The following is a 20665-nucleotide window of genomic DNA, read 5'->3' on the forward strand; positions in this document are numbered from 1 at the left end:
ACGCAGTGCAGGGAGCCGGGCTCCTAGCATCATACTTATGTACGATGCTAGGAGTCCCTGCCTCGCTGCAGGACAACTGTCCCATACTGAAAACATGATTACAGTACGGGACAGTTGTCCTGCAGCGAGGCAGGGACTCCTAGCATCGTACATAAGTATGATGCTAGGAGCCCGGCTCCCTGCACTGTGTTCGGTCCTGTACTTGCGGCCGAAATACGTCCGTCAATTACGGACGTAATCAGTGTGTGTGCACATACCCTTATTATTTGAATTTAGAAATGAAGCGCAGCAGAGAGAAGAAAGACGTACAACATTGAGGTGAGTTAAAAGGATTATTAAAAGAGCGCTACCCCCCCCCCCCCCACATGTTTCGCTGCTTCAGACCATTAGCCCCGAATTTATCCCCTGAGGATGCTGCTGAAGCAGCGAAACATGTCGGGGGGGCTAGCGCTCTTTTAATAATCCTAGTCGGCACAAGCTACTGCATCTTACCCTGTGTGACAAAGACGGGACCCCATACGGCGCTGCTACTCAGGAAGGATACAGTGGTAGTTATAAATGATACTTTATTGTAGGCTACGCGTTTCAATGCCGCACCGGCATCTTCCTCAGGCCACACACATTGCAGTCTGAACAACAGCCCTTTAAATACACCACGCGGGAGAAAAATCCGCCAATGTAAACAGGGTTAAAGTGCAAGGTTACGTAATCACCGGGAGAAGTTCAAACTTAACAGATACAAGAAAGACATTCAATTGTATATACTGCTAATTTAAACTAAAATCGGCAGAGTTGAATTAAAATGGGGTATGGGATCTTAACATAAAAAAGGGGACAATTGCAGACAATCTATAAAACATTAATAACCATATCGATGAATTTAAACAGTTGCTAAAACATAATAAAATATACAGAAGTTTAGCGATGTATCGTACTTGCAATATTTTGCGGTAATTCACCAATTAATTAAAATGAAAACGAATTAAAGGAAAATAAACTGAATGGGTGAAAATAATAAAAACTGCTATGGAACCCATATTACTGGGAACTCAACTGAACGTGGAAAACATATAAAATGATGTATATTTTGGTAAAAAAACAACAATCAACCATTAAGTTGATCTAAATGTCATTTATATTTTTATTTTCAGTAGTTATCCTTTGGAATAAAGTGAGGACATTCCATCATAAAAGAGTATGGGTGTTGAGTAAAATTAATTTGAATAAAAGAGAGGACTATTTAAGACAATCTCAAATATTTATCTATGAATTAAGATAAAAGTTTAAAAGCTCAAAAGAATATACAGAAGTTTATGCTGTATCAAAACAGCGATATTTTGCGGTAATTCACCAATGATTTGCAATCAAAACGAATTTAGAGAAAAATGGATTCAGGAAGAGAAAATGATTAAAAATACCATAAAACCCATAACGGCCAGAACTCAACTAATCAGGGAAATTCCACCCAATGATGTTGATTTTAATAGAATCACTGCTCATCCTTTACGATGATCTTGATATTATTAACAGTGGTTAACCTTTTTAATAAATTGTGGAAAATTCACTAAAGATTTCTAACATGAACAAATATATATAAGTATTAGGTATACATGTATAAGTCAAAAGTGAGTACTATATGCTAAAAAAACACAAATTCATCTGTAATAAAAGAAGCATTAATCAAGACTAGTTTCCGTGATGTCATTCAAACCGTTTGGATGTAGGGTCAATAGTTTAAAAATCCAAACATTTTCTCTTTGCTTGAGTTTTTGGAACCGGTTGGGAACGTCACAAGGAATTTGTTCAATAGGCGTAATGGTAATTCTATTAAACTGGCAGTTATGGGAAGAAGCACAGTGTCTCGAAACACTGTGTTTTAAAAACCCCTTTAGAACATTATATCTATGTTTGTTGATTCTGCTTCTCAAACATTGGATGGTCCTCCCAATGTACTGTAAGCGGCACGAACACTCAAGGAGGTAAATTACAAAATTACTACCACAATTAAGGAAAGCCTTAATTGGGAAAATTTCTTTGGTTGTATTGGAACAGAAGGTCAGTTTTTTGTGTGAGATATTGTTACAACACAGACAACGTCCTTGGCTACACTTATAGGATCCATTCAAAACTGGTAAAACTCTTGGAATAGAAGGTTTAAGGTTATTGATAAGACTAGGGGCCAATATAATCTTCAAATTAGCTGACCGTCTAAAGGTGATATTTGGTTTGTCGGGTAGAGAATTTTTGAGGAAAGGATCATTTTTCAAGATATGCCAATGTTTGGACAAAATAGATCTCACCAATTTATGTCCACTGTTATATGATGTAATAAAATTATTTGTAAACTTAATCTTGTTGGTATTAGTTTTTCCATTTTTATTAGTGCAATCGGTAGTATCCTCTGTCTTTTTTGTTTGGTTAACACAGGACTTTTGGGTCAATTCTGCTGCTTTTAAACGTGCACCTTTAATCAGTTGTGTAGGGAAATTTTTCACCTTAAATCTACTTTCTAAAATCTCACATTCCCTTAAAAAATTAATTTCAGACGAGCAATTCTTCCTCACTCTCCTGAATTGGCCAAAGGGTCACGTTCAGTTGAGTTCCCAGTAATATGGGTTCCATAGCAGTTTTTATTATTTTCACCCATTCAGTTTATTTTCCTTTAATTCGTTTTCATTTTAATTAATTGGTGAATTACCACAAAATATTGCAAGTACGATACATCGCTAAACTTCTGTATATTTTATTATGTTTTAGCAACTGTTTAAATTCATCGATATGGATATTAATGTTTTATAGATTGTCTGCAATTGTCCCCTTTTTTATGTTAAGATCCCATACCGCATTTTAATTCAACTCTGCCGATTTTAGTTTAAATTAGCAGTATATACAATTGAATGTCTTTCTTGTATCTGTTAAGTTTGAACTTCTCCCGGTGATTACGTCACCTTGCACTTTAACCCTGTTTACATTGGCGGTTTTTTCTCCCGCGTGGTGTATTTAAAGGGCTGTTGTTCAGACTGCAATGTGTGTGGCCTGAGGAAGATGCCGGTGCGGCATTGAAACGCGTAGCCTACAATAAAGTATCATTTATAACTACCACTGTATCCTTCCTGAGTAGCAGCGCCGTATGGGGTCCCGTTTTTTCAAAGAATTTACACATTATCTATTGCGGTGGTCCTTCAGGATTGACCGGCTGGGATCTCGGCAGCAGCACTCATCCAATACTTATCTACCTACTACACGCTCCTGACCTTTCCACCTGTGGTAAGCCTCCATCTGTCAAACATAGTTTGTTTTTTCCTGGGCTTACTCACACTATGTGGCGCCGTGCTTTTCTCTTTCAATTCTCTGTGTGACAAAGAGGCTCTCTAGCAGTCTGCAGCTGCTGACTGCGCCTGCCACTTTATTCTTATGAGACCCTAATACACATTGGATCTCAAACGTTACGCTAACCGACTTGGAACCATTTTAACTCACCTCAATGTTGTACGTCTTTCTTCTCTCTGCTGCGCTTCATTTCTAAATTAAAATAATAAAAGTTACATTTTAATAAATTCAACAACTCAATAGCAGCTGGGAAATTGGGATCATTACTGCTCTTGCACACCAATGAGATTTGAAAAATGAGCTCTGAGCCCTAAGGCCCAAACTAGGCTGCGTCCTTAACCCCTTAAGGACGCAGCCGAGTTTTGGCCTTAAGGCTCAGAGCCCATTTTTCAAATCTGACATATTTCACTTTATGTGGTAATAACGTCGGAATGCTTAAACCTACCCAAGCGATTCTGAGATTGTTTTCTCGTGACACATTGGGCTTCATGTTCGTGGTAAAATTTGGTCGATATATTCAGTGTTTATTGGTGAAAAATTGCAAAATGTAGAGAAAATTTTGAAAAAATTGCATTTTTCAGAATTTAAATGCATCTGCTTGTAAAACAGACGGTTATACCACCCAAAATAGTTACTAGTTCACATTTCCCATATGTCTACTTTAGATTGGCATCGTTTTTTGAACATTTTTTTATTTTTCTTGGACGTTACAAGGCTTAGAACATAAACAGCAATTTCTCATATTTTTAAGAAAATGTCAAAAGCCTTTTTTTTAAGGTACCTCTTGAGTTCTGAAGTGGCTTTGTGGGGCCTATGTATTAGAAACCCTGATAAAACACCCCATTTTAAAAACTAGACCCCTCAAAGTATTCAAAACAGCAGTTAGAAAGTTTTTTAACCCTTCAGGCATTTCACAGGAATTAAAGCAAAGTGGAGGTGAAATTTGCAAATTTCATTTTTCTTGCTGAATTTCAATTTTATTCATTTTTTTTTCTGTAACACAGAAGGTTTTACCAGAGAAACACTACTAAATATGTATTGTCCAGATTCTGCAGTTTTTAGAAATGTCCCACATGTGGCCCTACTGCGCTCGTGGACTAAAACACAAGCCCTAGAAGCAAAGAAGCACCTAGTGGATTTTGAGTCCTCTTTTTTATTAGAATATATTTTAGGCAGCATGCCAGGTTTGAAGAGGTGTTGAGGTGTCAAAACAGTAGGAATCCCCCAATAGTGACCCCATTTTGGAAACTACACCCCTCAAGGAATTCATTTAGGGTTGTTGTTACCATTTTGACCGCACAGTTTTTTCACAGCACGTATTTGAATTGGGCTCTGAAATGAAAAAAATGTCATTTTTTCCAATAAAATGTCATTTGTGATCAAAATTTCTTATTTTCACAAGGAACAAAATACCCCATTTTGTTGCCCAATTTGTCCTTAGTGTGGCAATACCCCATTTGTGGTGATAAACTGCCGTTTGGGCCCATGGGAGGGCTCAGAAGGAAAGGAGCGCTATATGTTTGTTGGAGTCCAGATTTTGTTGGATTGGTTTTCGGGTGCCATGTCGCATTTGCAGAGCCTCAGAGGTATCAAAGCAATGGAAACCCACCAAAAGTGACCCCATTTTGGAAACTACACCCCTCAAGGAATTCATTTATGGTTGTTGTTAGCATTTTGACCACACAGTTTTTTCACAGCACCTATTTCAATTGGGCTGTGACATTAAAAAAATGACATTTTTTCCAATAAGATGTAATTTTTTACCAAAATTTCTTATTTTCACAGGGAACAAAATACTCAATTTTGTTGCCCAATTTCTCCTGAGTGCATCAATACCCCATTTGTGGCAATAAACTGCCGTTTGGGCCCATGGGAGGCCTCAGAAGGGAAGGAGCGCTGTGTGTTCTTTGGAGTACAGATTTTGCTGGTTTGGTTTTCGGGTGCCATGTCGCATTTGCAGAGCCCCAGAGGTATCAAAGCAATGGAAACCCACCAGAAGTGACCCCATTTTGGAAACTACACCCCTCAAGGAATTCATTTATGGGTAATGTGACCATTTAGACTCCATAGTTTCTTCACAGAACTAATTTGAATTGGGCTGGGAATTAAAAAAATATATATTTTTTCCAATAATATGTCATTTTAGCTCAAAAATTCTTATTTTCACAAGAAATAAAATACTCCATTCTGTTGCCCAATTTGTCCTGAGTGCGGCAATACCCCATTTGTGGTGATAAACTGCCGTTTGGGCCCATGGGAGGGCTCAGAAGGAAAGGAGCGCTGTGTGTTCTTTGGAGTCCAGATTTTGCTGGATTGGTTTTCGGGTGCCATGTCGCATTTGCAGAGCCCCAGAGGTATCAAAGCAATAGAAACCAACCACAAATGACCCCATTTTGGAAACTACACCCCTCAAGGACTTCATTTAGGGTTGTTGTTACCATTTTGACCGCACAGTTTTTTCACAGCACGTATTTGAATTGGGCTCTGAAATGAAAAAAATGTCATTTTTTCCAATAAAATGTCATTTGTGATCAAAATTTCTTATTTTCACAAGGAACAAAATACCCCATTTTGTTGCCCAATTTGTCCTTAGTGTGGCAATACCCCATTTGTGGTGATAAACTGCCGTTTGGGCCCATGGGAGGGCTCAGAAGGAAAGGAGCGCTATATGTTTGTTGGAGTCCAGATTTTGTTGGATTGGTTTTCGGGTGCCATGTCGCATTTGCAGAGCCTCAGAGGTATCAAAGCAATGGAAACCCACCAAAAGTGACCCCATTTTGGAAACTACACCCCTCAAGGAATTCATTTATGGTTGTTGTTAGCATTTTGACCACACAGTTTTTTCACAGCACCTATTTCAATTGGGCTGTGACATTAAAAAAATGACATTTTTTCCAATAAGATGTAATTTTTTACCAAAATTTCTTATTTTCACAGGGAACAAAATACTCAATTTTGTTGCCCAATTTCTCCTGAGTGCATCAATACCCCATTTGTGGCAATAAACTGCCGTTTGGGCCCATGGGAGGCCTCAGAAGGGAAGGAGCGCTGTGTGTTCTTTGGAGTACAGATTTTGCTGGTTTGGTTTTCGGGTGCCATGTCGCATTTGCAGAGCCCCAGAGGTATCAAAGCAATGGAAACCCACCAGAAGTGACCCCATTTTGGAAACTACACCCCTCAAGGAATTCATTTATGGGTAATGTGACCATTTAGACTCCATAGTTTCTTCACAGAACTAATTTGAATTGGGCTGGGAATTAAAAAAAAATATATTTTTTCCAATAATATGTCATTTTAGCTCAAAAATTCTTATTTTCACAAGAAATAAAATACTCCATTCTGTTGCCCAATTTGTCCTGAGTGCGGCAATACCCCATTTGTGGTGATAAACTGCCGTTTGGGCCCATGGGAGGGCTCAGAAGGAAAGGAGCGCTGTGTGTTCTTTGGAGTCCAGATTTTGCTGGATTGGTTTTCGGGTGCCATGTCGCATTTGCAGAGCCCCAGAGGTATCAAAGCAATAGAAACCAACCACAAATGACCCCATTTTGGAAACTACACCCCTCAAGGACTTCATTTAGGGTTGTTGTTACCATTTTGACCGCACAGTTTTTTCACAGCACGTATTTGAATTGGGCTCTGAAATGAAAAAAATGTCATTTTTTCCAATAAAATGTCATTTGTGATCAAAATTTCTTATTTTCACAAGGAACAAAATACCCCATTTTGTTGCCCAATTTGTCCTTAGTGTGGCAATACCCCATTTGTGGTGATAAACTGCCGTTTGGGCCCATGGGAGGGCTCAGAAGGAAAGGAGCGCTATATGTTTGTTGGAGTCCAGATTTTGTTGGATTGGTTTTCGGGTGCCATGTCGCATTTGCAGAGCCTCAGAGGTATCAAAGCAATGGAAACCCACCAAAAGTGACCCCATTTTGGAAACTACACCCCTCAAGGAATTCATTTATGGTTGTTGTTAGCATTTTGACCACACAGTTTTTTCACAGCACCTATTTCAATTGGGCTGTGACATTAAAAAAATGACATTTTTTCCAATAAGATGTAATTTTTTACCAAAATTTCTTATTTTCACAGGGAACAAAATACTCAATTTTGTTGCCCAATTTCTCCTGAGTGCATCAATACCCCATTTGTGGCAATAAACTGCCGTTTGGGCCCATGGGAGGCCTCAGAAGGGAAGGAGCGCTGTGTGTTCTTTGGAGTACAGATTTTGCTGGTTTGGTTTTCGGGTGCCATGTCGCATTTGCAGAGCCCCAGAGGTATCAAAGCAATGGAAACCCACCAGAAGTGACCCCATTTTGGAAACTACACCCCTCAAGGAATTCATTTATGGGTAATGTGACCATTTAGACTCCATAGTTTCTTCACAGAACTAATTTGAATTGGGCTGGGAATTAAAAAAATATATATTTTTTCCAATAATATGTCATTTTAGCTCAAAAATTCTTATTTTCACAAGAAATAAAATACTCCATTCTGTTGCCCAATTTGTCCTGAGTGCGGCAATACCCCATTTGTGGTGATAAACTGCCGTTTGGGCCCATGGGAGGGCTCAGAAGGAAAGGAGCGCTGTGTGTTCTTTGGAGTCCAGATTTTGCTGGATTGGTTTTCGGGTGCCATGTCGCATTTGCAGAGCCCCAGAGGTATCAAAGCAATAGAAACCAACCACAAATGACCCCATTTTGGAAACTACACCCCTCAAGGACTTCATTTATGGGTGTTGTGACCATTTTGACCCCATAGTTTTTTCACAGAACTTATTTGAATTGGGCTGGGAATGAAAACAAAATTATTTTTTTCAAATAATATGTAGTTTTGGCTGAAAATTTCTTATTTTCACAAGAAACAAAATACCCCATTCTGTTGCGCAATTTGTTCTGAGGGCCGCAATACCCCATTTGTTGTGATAAACTGCCATTTGGGCCCATGGGAGGGCTCAGAAGGAAAGGACCACCATTTGGCCTACTGGGGATTTTCTAGTGCGAAGTCATGTATGCAGAAGCCCCTGAGGTACCAGAACAGTTGAAACCCCCAAGAAGTGACCCCGTTTTAAAAACTACACCCTTAAGGCATTCATCTACATGTGTAGTGAGCATTTTGACCGGAGACCTACACCCCATAAACTGTAATGTGGGTTCTCCCGGATATGGCAATACCCTACATGTGGCTCTTATCAGCTGCCTGGACACACAGCAGGGCCCAGAGGGGAAAGACGAGGGGGGATAAGCTGTGTGGAGTGCATCAGGGTAAGTAAAATTGGGGTAAATTATAAACCAAGGGATGTATGATAAATTTTAAAACACTTTCATACAGAGCTCTGGTTATTCGGGACACGTGTCACATTGATATATTGTGTCCTCCCTTACCCCCTCTTATAGCAGACTTTGCACCTCTTTTGACTTTTTCCCTTCTTGCCAGTTTGGGGAACTTCTCCTGGAAAGTGTTGCCCTGGTACGATGCGTGTGGGCTCGCTTCCAGAAGTACTGGGTGCCCCCCCTTCTTGGTCCCTAAAGATTAGGTTCTTGATAATCACCTCTTGAAATTCCAGGAAAGTTCCCGTCTGGCCTGCACATCGACGTAGCATGTACGCATTGTACAATGCCATCTGTATGATGTGCCCGGCCAGCTTCTTATACCACACCGCATGGCGCTGTAGGGCTTCAGGGCTTGATCTTACAAGTCCATCCCTCCCATGTACCTATTGTAGTCCAGGATGCAGTCTGCTTTGGGGGTGGCCTTTCTTTCATATATCCTAAACCTGTAGGTATACCCTGATGCACTCTCACAGCTTATACATCTTCACGCCATACCTTGCCCTCTTACCCGGCAGGTACTGGCAGAATTGAACCCTCCCTTTAAAATGTACCAGGGACTCATCAATAGAAATACACTTCTCAGGGGTGTATGCTGGGGAAAACCGGGCACTGGAACGGTCTAATAGGGGTCTCCGTTTATACAAACGGTCAAAACTGGGGTCATCTCGGGGTGGGCACGGCTCATTATCAGTATAATGTAAGAAGCGAAGTATTGCCTCATTTATTTATTTTTTTAGGTTCCAGTTCAGTTCTGAAGTTGCTTTGAGGGGCCCATATATTAGAAACACCTATCAAACACCCCATTTTAGAAACTAGACCCCTCAAAGTATTCACAACAGCATATAGAAAGTTTATGAACCCTTTAGGTGTTTCACGGGAATTTAGAGCAAAGTAGAGGTGAAATTTACATTTTTTTTTTTGTCAGAAAATCCTCTTTATACCATTTTTTTTATAACACAAAAGGATTTATCAGAGAAACGCAACTTAATACGTATTGCCCAGATTCTGCAGTTTTGAGAAATATCCCACATGTGGCCCTAGTGCGGTAATGGACTGAAGCACCGGCCTCCGAAGCAAAGGAGCACTTAGTGGATTTTGAAGCATCTTTTTTATTAGGCACCATGTCCGGTTTGAAGAGGTCTTGTGGTGCCAAAACATTGGGAACCCCCCAAAAGTGACCCCAATTTGGAAACTAGACCCCTTGAGGAATCCATTGTAGTTTTCTTGGGGTGCATGCGGCTTTTTGATCAGATTTTATTCTATTTTTAGGTGGCGTGGTGACTAAAAAACAGCAATTGTACGATTGTTTTTTTTTTCGTTTTTTTTTACAGCGTTCACCGTGCGCTATAAATGACATATTCACTTTATTCTGCGGGGCGATACGATTACGGCGATACCAGATGTTTATAGTTTTTTTTTATGTCTTATGGCGTTTGCACAATAAAATACGTTTTGTAAAAAATCATTCACTTTTTGTGTTACCTTATTCTAAGAGCCATAACGTTTTTATTTTTCAATCAATAAAGCCGTGCGAGGACTTATTTTTTGCGTAACGAACTGTAGTTTCGATCAGTACCATTTTTCGGTACATGCGACTTTTTGATCTCTTTTTATTCCATTTTTTGGGAGGTGAAGTGACCAAAGAATTGTGATTGTGGTTCGGTTTATTATTTATTTTTTTTACGGCGTTCACCGTGCGGGATAAATAATGAAATAATTTTGTAGTTCAGGCCGTTACGGACGCGGCGATACCAATTATGTATAGTTTATTTGTTTGTTTATATATTTTTATTAATAATAAATGACTGATAAGGGAAAAAGGGGGATTTTTACTTTTATTACTTTTAAATCTTCTATTTTCTTATTTTTACACAACTTTTTTTAACTTTTTTTTTACTTTATTACTTTGTCCCACTAGGGGACATGAGGGCAGGAGGCCCTGATCGCTATTCTAATACACTGCACTACATGCGTAGTGCAGTGTATTAGAACTGTCAGCTACTCACTGACAGCAAGCATAGTGGGTCCTGACGTTGTCAGGACCCACTAGGCTTCCGTCTATGGCATCGCCGGACGCCATTGTTTGGTGTCCGGTTGCCATAGTCACCATCGCCGGCCGCTATCGCGTAGCAGGCCGGCGATGGCAGCTTAACCCCTAAAAAGCCGCGATCTCTATAGAACGCGGCTTTTAAGGGGTTAATCAGCGGGGACACAGCGATCGGTCCCCGCTGTAGGAGCTGTGACAGCTGCTGAACAAGACAGCAGCGTCACAGCTCCTGTATGTGTCGGGAGGACGGCCGAAACGGCCGTTACTCCCGAGACGTACTATTACGGCATGGAGCGCGAACGATACAGCTGCCATGACGTAATAGTACGTCAAGGAGCGGGAAGGGGTTAAGGGGTTAAGCAACTATCAAATATATCAATGTTTTACTTCTCCTGTCACTCTTTGTCCTACAGTATATAATCCAGTACATATGGCGGCACGTTCCATACACTCTGTATTGTGTACATATGATACAATGTCCTGTCACCTACCACTGGATTAAACGCGATGTCACACAAATAGCGCTGTGAAGGGTCGGTTAGGTGAAATGTATACACTGTGGTAAGTTGCAGCCGCGCACATAACAATTACCAGTCACACTTATGGATTGATGTTAAAGATTTATTTAAGGTTTTTGTAGATCAAAATATATAATGGTAAAGATGATGGTAATACAAGATCCAGCAAAAACGACGGAATATGTCACAGTATATACTGTAGTATCAGTAAGGGGTGGAAAATCTGGATTCCACAGACACAAGAAGAGATGACATATTGTCCTGTTCTGAACCTGGTCTTCTGGGTGATATTGATGCCCTGGTGACCACATTGATGTCTCTTCTGTGACAGATGTTGTAGAAATGTTAAGTCTCGCCATTGGAATTCTTGTAAGATGGCGGATTCTGCCCTTGGTTGTTATTGGTGTTGATGTTCTGTTGATATCTGCTGACTTGTTCTGGGGGGAGAAGCACACAACCCTATTAAATATTGATCATTCAGGCTGCTTGATAAATATAGAGAGGGGACACATCCAGAGGAACTTACCTTTCTATCAGCATTGATGGTGGCTCCTCCGGTGACAGGGAGCGCTATTCTCGCCAGATGTACTGCGGAATTGATGTTTATGCTGCAAGACAAATATTTGCTATTAATGTTCTATAATGTGTGTTTCTTAGCAGACACAAAATCTAGAAGACTTTTTAAGGTGATTTGAGGTAAATACATTTCTTAATTGATCCTTGGCGTCACACTACAAACCTTGAAGATGGTTGATGCAAGCAGTGGGTCTGACCTAGAGCTGCGCTCTTCAGCATGTTACGGGAACTTTCTAATGTTCCGATGTTTTATGCCCCGGAGATTGTAACTGTTCCTTAGGAGTCCTGCAAGATGCCAAGTAATGTCTTCCATCAATAGCAAAGTTCCTTGTATCCATCATTTTTGCTTAGAAGCTAATGCATCATAAAATGCAGTTGTTCCATCCATTCAGATGACAGGTTCCTTTAGGAAACTCATTGTACTATACTACATACATGCTTACAGTTGGGGAAGTTGTTCCCCAAAGCCCACAACCTTCATTCAGAAATGAAAACGTGTCTGAATACAAGGAGTTGGAATTTTAAGATTGAAAATACTTATTTACACTTTAGTTAAATTAGTTGATAAAATAAATTACAGATACAGAGGAAAACCTAAGAGATGGAAGAACATTTTCACCGCAAACATAATAGACAACTACAAAGCTCTTACCTGTAAGGACATGAACAGATGCAGCTACTTTTTTTGTCCTTTCCTCCTAATGCCCGTTACATAGATTTTACGATCAAAGCGTCCACCAGCCAAGGGGATGCTGGAATGAGAAATATATTTATGTAAGACATATGATAATGTTAGCAGGTAACCACACTTTGCTTAGTTTCACATCCTATAATCCTCCAGTACTGTTACCAAGGTGTACAGCCACCTGCCCAAAGTGTGAGCTCTGGCTATAAGGACCATGTAGTAATGACGGCTACTGAAAATATCATACCAACAACATGGAGGAAAACATGACTTACTCATCTGAACCGGGCCTGATCTTTACTTCAAAGATGCCAAAAACAGGTCGGTGGTCTGAGGTCTTCAAAACAGGGCAAGAGTCGTATCTCAGGACTCGCACATCTCCCTCACATTGGCTTTTAAACAACACCCTGTCCTGTAGAGGTCATGAAAATAACAAATATCATTAGTGAAATCATATTATAATATATTATTAAACTGCAAAACAACACAGACCTAAATGTTGGGCCTACTTTATTTATATTGCAGAATATTGAGACTTTATTGTATTTTAGGTTTGACTTGGTCACACAGATTTCATTAAATAAGTATCCTTGACCCATGCTGGGCAACGACATATTACACTGGGAAACTGTGATGACAAACTCACTACATAAAAGTAAAATTAACTGAAAGCTTTGTTCATAAGAAATTACTCTTCCAGCTATAATAATAACAATTAATTACATTGGGGGAGGGGATTCATTATATAATGGGTGCTCTGGCCCATGGATTCTATTGTCTCTCAAGCTCTGTAGACCTGGAAATAAGATATCTTACCGTATATGATGGAATTCTCTGCTTTGCTGATGTATCATAGGTGTCTGTGCCAATGTCAAACTTATATGTAGGAAGGAAATCAATGGTGTGCTCCTTGAACCCTAGAAATATGGACCCTTAAGTTGAAAGAAAAAAAAGTTGTCAGTATTAAAAAAAAAAAAGGAGCAATTGATAATTTTAGCACTATATAAGAATTTGGGGAACATATCAACCATCATGTCAGTGATTTGTATTAATCTGTGGAAGTGGTTGTGGTATTAAAGGGGTTTTCCAACTTCTGACAACTGATGACATACTCACCAGATAGGTCATCAGTACATGATCTGTGGTGGTCCGACACCCGGACCCTGCACTAATCAGCTGGTCCGGTGCCTTTGAGCACTGGACGTACATGCCGGATGCAGTTGGCACCGGCCACGGAATTGCTACCGAGCTGCAGTACTGCAACTCTGCTCCTATTCAAGTGAATAGGAGGCAGACCCGCAGTTATGCATCATGGCAGCTATGCTATGTAAGGAGCCAACTGCTTCTGGCTCCGTAAATAGCATTGTGTGCCATAACATCCGGTGCCCGCAGGCCACTGGAGCAGCTTAACGGTGCAGCGTCCAGGTGTCGGACCCGCACCGATGATATACTGATGAGCTATCCGGTGGATAGGTCATCAGTTGTCAGAAGGTGGAGAACCCCTTTAATGAAGGTTGAGGAGTGATAGAGATCTGTCTACTAGTAAATATACCATTGTTCTTGGCTTCATTCAGATGGTCGTGTTTGAGGAGACTGGATATATCTTTTCCTTCGATCTTCTGCAGAAGAGATTCCACATTTTTTCTGTCCTCTTTAAGCTGAAAATTGAGGTCTCCAAACCAAAACACCCGATCAAAGCGGCTGGTGACGTCCACTGTAGAATAAAAAAAAATAAAAAAATTATAGCACATGACTGCATTAGACTCAACTGAGACAAATTTAGAGATAAAAGGATCCATAGGTTCAACCACATAAGTAATACTCACAGGCATTGGAGTTGATTCTTTCCGGAATAATTTGAGGCAGACGGAGACCCTCAGTAATGGTTTTATAGTCCTGGATCCTCTTGTTGACTGCCCCAACTGCCAACAAAAAAATACATATTAGCAGTGGCAGATGATCATATGGGCGGCCCGAATCGCATATTATTTTCAAAAAAACACATTGCAGCGTGCCACTGCCGCTAATGGAGAGGAGGGGTGGGTGTGAGGGATTATACAGCCGCACCGTCCGCCCTGCTGCCTCTCTGAGGGGGAGGCGGCGCAACTGAAACCAGCCGCCGCCACCCCCTCCTGCACTAATTGTACCTGCGTGTATCTGTATTACTGGCCACTCACAACATAGAATGAGATTGATAGATTAGAAAAAGTTTGATCAAACTGGAACAAACCTTTTATTTTTACCAAAACATTATAAGTACAGATCTCTTCATATCATCCCATATATTTCAGTTAATTATTAAATAGCAGCAATTTTATACAAAGTAAAACTGTACATGGTCATATATTAATATTGTAAATACTTACATCTCAGATGTGAATTAATAAAAAGGAAAGATGTTCCAAAGACGGTGAAGGCAACACCCAAGGCTCCTTTAGTTTTCACATGGTGGAATAGCCTGGTTGTTACATGGGTGTGCTCTACCTCTGTATAAGAAATTAAACACAAAAAGACAGGTCAGTGGTTAAGAGTACTACATGCAACAATGGAATAGAAATTATTTCCAATTAAACTATGGAAATATTACTAGAACATAATTTCATACTTTGTAACTGTGGTGTGAACTTTTAGATCTCCAATACTCAGAAGTCAAGAATCTGAGAGCCAAGCTCTTAGGCATCTAATTCTAATAACTAAATAAGATGTTCCAGCTAATGACTACATTCAAGACTTCTTATGTAGACGTAGGAATGTGAATCTTACCTGAGCAGAACCAGATTAGTTCCCGTCGAACAAAGATGGTGAGATACAGGACTCCGAGCCCGGAGGAGTGGTATAATACATAGTGTGGTCCAAGGGTCTCCTGTAATTTTATCTCCCATTCCCGTCTACAAGAAGACACAATTTCAGATTTACATATTAATAAATGACACAAGATTAAGATACTCAACTCATCTGTATCAACACTCAATATAATAACCTCTGGTGTTGAATTTTGAAAATTAAGGAGTGATAATATAATAAGTAGAGCATTGAGAGAGAATTTGTATCAGCCGACCTGCTGTCCATCTGCAGTCATAGGCTGGTGTAAGACAACCTGAGAAGACTTACCTGTTTGGACATCCTTCCTGAACGCCAATAACATAAATGTCTTTCGTATCATCTGATGGTAACAGCAGATCCTCCACATTTTGCGGGTAATCCTGTTCAAAATATACAAACATTAATATTGTATACAAAGAGCGCCAACTCAACTGACATAGGGTAGAATATAACCTGACTATGTGATATTCAACTACAAACTAAAGAGACATGGTTACTGGCCCATTTCATCCAACTTGAGCTCGGGCATACTGATGGGTCACAATAAATATTGTACATTACTTCTCACCTTTCCCTCCATATTCCAGGTGGCAACATATAGTCTCAACCGTCTATCTGGGAAATAGCGATCCAGTTCTCTAGCGCCGATCACAGCGCTGCTGCCAAAGTTTCTGTGAAGATATGGGGAGAATTAAAGATCTAGTGACTGTTATACCACAGCTCTGGATATCTGAGCAATGTATGAGAATTATTAGTTACATACCTTTTACGGATATTTTTGGAGCGCAGGCGGGTCAGCAGGCTGAATGCGCTCTTCTTGGTGTTCTTTGACGTAATGTCACAATATTTGCTGTGACTAAGATCGCTGGATTTTTCATCTGCCATATCTTTGATGACAGAAAACTTCTGGAGCGAGATGTTAGGCTCCTCCATAGTTGGTATGTCTCCCATCAGATTTCCTTCATCAGGAATTTGGGAGACATGATATTTCTTAGATTTTTTCCAAAAAGGCATGGTTGTTTAATGCCCGGGTGCAAAACTGCACCAATGTCCTTGGTAGAAAACCAGGAGACAGTCAAGATAGAATTTGACTAATCGCCTCTAGTTCTCCGAAAATAGGACAAATCGCTAACCGTATAAGCAACACAGTAAGTAACACAGTGTCAATCCAACAGCAAGACCTAGAAAGACCAGAAAACTATAAGGGAGTCGTTACTTGTGATGAAACTAGCTGGAAAAATTAGTTATTAAATAGGGTATTCCTATAACAGAATATTGTCAATCATAAGTGTCAGAGGATCACATGACCTGGGAGCCCCTGTTGATAACATTGCATTAGGTTTGGAAGCTGAAACAATGTATTGGTTGTTAAATTGACCATATGGCATTTTAAAGGGTTGAATTTTTTTTTATATTAATTGATAACCAGAATTTAGAACCTAAGTAATTGGAGTTAGTAATAAATACTTTTTATTGTTATCTTTTTTATTGTTATTATTATTATTATTATATACATAATTATTAACCCCTTAGTGACCAACAGTACGCCTTTTTACGTTCCTCACTAATGGGCTTTAGGCTAATGCGACGCCTTTTAACGTGATCGCATTAGCCTAAAGTAGCGCCGAAATTAAAGATCGGAGCTCCGTTCTCTCAGCTACCGGAGGTAGCTGAGAGTTCGGGGCAACGACCAGAGACCATAACGAGTGGTCTCTGGTCAAGTGATCGCCGTGAATCGCTATTTCACGGCGTTCACGCTAAAGCGGCAGATAATCGCCATTTCTCTCTCCTCTCATGGAATAACTCCTTAGAGAGGAGAGAGAATGGGTAATTAGTGCGCCCCCCCTCCCACGTCCGATCCCCCCCGTCCGATTCCCCTTCATGTCCGATTCCCCCCCCCCGGTCCGATCCCCCCCCACGGTCCGATTCCCCCCCCAAAATTGCGCCCGAGTGCGCTTTGCATATCTTACCTGTGTCGTCATCTGGCACAGCAACAATCAGGGACCGTTGTGACTGGTCCCTGATCAGGTGATCTCTGTGATAAAACCTATCACAGAGATCACTGACAGTTATTTTCATAACACAGCCAGGACATGGGCTGTGTTTCTCTCTCCTCCCATTGTAGTTGTTCTGAGAGGAGAGAGAAATCAGTCTAAGTCCTGTGCTGTGAAGAAAGAAAAAGTGAAAAAAAATCATCGTTCTTATACACACACATATATATATATATAATATATCAAATCTATATTATCGTCAGCGCTAGATTAGCGTCAGCGCTAGTTTAGCGTTAGTGCTAGTTTAGCGTTAGTTCTAGTTTAGCGTTAGTGCTAGTTTAGCGTTAGTTTAGGTTTAGTGCTAGTTTAGCGTTACTTTAGGGTTAGGGCTAGTTTAGCGTTCGTGTTTAGGGCCGTTTAGAATTAATTTTACGTCTGTTATATAAAAAAAAATATATATATAAAAAAATATATATATATATAAAAAAAAATAATAATAATTTGTGTCGTTTTTAGGATTTTAGGTTTACTTTAGGGTTAGGACTTATAGGGCATATATATATATATATATATATACATACACATCTATAAAATATGTCTCAGCGTATGTACAGCGCGGAGCAAGCCTACGCCTTGCTATGTTCCAACACTCCTGAAAGCGAAACAGACACCGCTTCAGAATTTGTTCCAGACAGTGACAGTGATGATTCTAATTCCACCGCTGAACCCCATAGTCCTATGGTGGTGGATACGTCAGTCGCTGTAGAGGTGTCAAGTGCAGGGCCGAGTGTTGCAGTCCCTCCCGTGATGTGGGATCCTGCACTATCATTTTCCCCCCAAGTACCCCAATTTGAAGCGACCCCAGGAATTAGTGTCGACATCCAAAATTTTACCCCCTATAATTTTTTTAATTTATTTATATGTGATACGGTCCTAGACTTGATAGTCCAGCAGACTAATCTGTATTCTAGGCAGTTTGTTCTACAAAAGCCTGCGTCTATGTACTCCAGAATGTGGAGACCCACAAGTGTCCCAGAAATAAAAAAGTTTTTAGGCATTACCCTCAATATGGGTTTGGTTAAAAAACCCTCTGTCCGGTCCTACTGGACTTGTAGTGCTGTCCACGCTACCCCTGTATTTGCAGCAGTGATGTCCAGAAACCGCTATGAGGCCCTAATGCGATTCATGCATTTTACTGACAATTCCCAAGTCCCCCCAAGAAGCGACCCAGCCTATGATCGGCTTAATAAATTAAGGCCATTAATCACCCTTCTAAATGATTTATTTTTAAAGTTGTACACCCCTGACAAAAATTTGTCTGTAGATGAATCGCTCATGAGCTTCAAAGGGGCGTCTTTCCTTTCGTCAATTCATCCCTTTTAAACGAGCCAGATATGGGGTGAAATTGTACAAAGTGTGCGAGAGCACAACGGGTTACACCTGCGGTTTCAAAATCTATGAAGGCAGGGACTGCCAAATTCATACCCCAGGCTGCCCAGAAACTATTGGCACCTCTGGCAAAATTGTGTGGAACCTAATGGAGCCATTTCTGCACAAGGGGTACCACTTCTATACAGACAATTTTTATACCAGCGTTGCCCTTTATAAAGCCCTCCATGCTGCAAATACAGGGGCCTGTGGGAGAGTACGGAAGAACAGAGTGGGACTCCCACAACAGTTGGTGTCCAGGCGTTTGGGAAAAGGAACATCCATGGCCCTTGCAAGTCAGGAATTGCTTGCAGTGAAGTGGGCCGACAAGAAGGATGTCTACATGCTGTCCACCGTACACACGGACACCACTGTGGCAATTACGGAGAGGGGGGCTACCACTGCAAAGCAGAAACCTGTCTGTGTAACAGACTACAACAAATTTATGGGGGGTGTAGACCTTTCCGACCAGGTGCTTCAGCCTTACCTGGTGAAGCGCAAAAATCATGCCTGGTACAAAAAGGTAGCAATCTACCTCATCCAGGTTGCTACCTATAACAGTTTTGTTATTTTCAAGAAAGCCCAAGGAACGCTCACTTTCCTTCAATTTCAGGAGAAGGTCATTGAGCATCTCCTTTTTGAGTCCACTATACCGGCACAATCCTGCGAATCTGAGGATGTGCGCAGGCTTTCAGAGCGCCACTTTTTACACCCTATTCCTTCCTCTGAGACCCAAAAATATCCCCAAAAAAGGTGTCGGGTATGTAGCAAGCATGGCAGGAGGAGGGATACCCACTTTTATTGCCCCATGTGTCCATCAAAACCAGCCCTTTGTAACTACCCCTGTTTCGAAACCTTTCACATGGTTGCAAATTACTAGAATTTAACACAAAAAAAAAAAAATGGGTTGGGGGCCTTTTTAGGGAGTCAATTTCTTTATATTTTCTTTTTAGTTTGTGGGCTTTCCAAGTAGGGATTATTTCTTGTGGGAGAGGTTGTAGAGCACATTTTTTCCAGACCGTGAAACTAATTTTACCCCTTATGATTTTTTTTATTTATTTGTGGGTGATCAAGTGCTGGAATTAATTGTCCAGTACAAAATCCCACATCCACAATTTTTTTATTTTGACTGTTCTTATGACTATGTCCTGCCACATACAGCTGTTACATTCCTAATTCTGTACCGTGATACGGGCATGATCTTTTTTTTTTATTTGGAGGATCTCTAATAATTGAGCTGTTCCTTATCAATACACCATGGGCTTTGTTACGGTTCTTCTGGAAATACTGAGATCATTTTGGGGATTAGTGATCCTTTACTGTTCCTATAGATGGTTTTGGACACTGTCCTTTTATATATTCTGTAGGTGATTGGTTGTTTTGTGCACATAGCAGTTCCTACCTTGCCGGGCAGGGGTCTGTTATGGTGTACCGCGTCACTTGGCACATTCGTCCCTCATAAGGATTGATGGAGCTAAAGAGACGTTGTACAACCAGTCACTGAAAAAAAAAATCCTTGTCATGACAGCCCTGCAGGTGTTCTTCTATCTAGTGAACAGACTCGAGTTTGCAACATAGTTGGATACATTTTCCTCCATTTGTTTGAAGATATTGCCCGTCACTCCAGTACAGTTTATTTTTTCCTCTCTGACTGATTTTATATTAGGACAGAATTCTGTCCACAATGACATCATAATGGCACCAACTGCTTCTTCAGCAAGACATAGTCATAAGTACAGGCAAATACGCCTATAGCAACATGTATCCATTATGAATACACGGCTTCACTTCTATTCTGTGCCGCACAAATTTATTAATGTGGCGTATTTCTAACAAAATAACCTTCTACCACGTCTCCTCTATTTCATGTGGAAACGTAATAAAAGCTTGAAGAAAACATTATATACCCATAGTGTCTGAAATGATACCCATTATTT

This window comes from Rhinoderma darwinii, chromosome 2 (genome assembly GCF_050947455.1).
Source record: "Rhinoderma darwinii isolate aRhiDar2 chromosome 2, aRhiDar2.hap1, whole genome shotgun sequence".
NCBI classification, from domain to species: domain Eukaryota; kingdom Metazoa; phylum Chordata; class Amphibia; order Anura; family Rhinodermatidae; genus Rhinoderma; species Rhinoderma darwinii.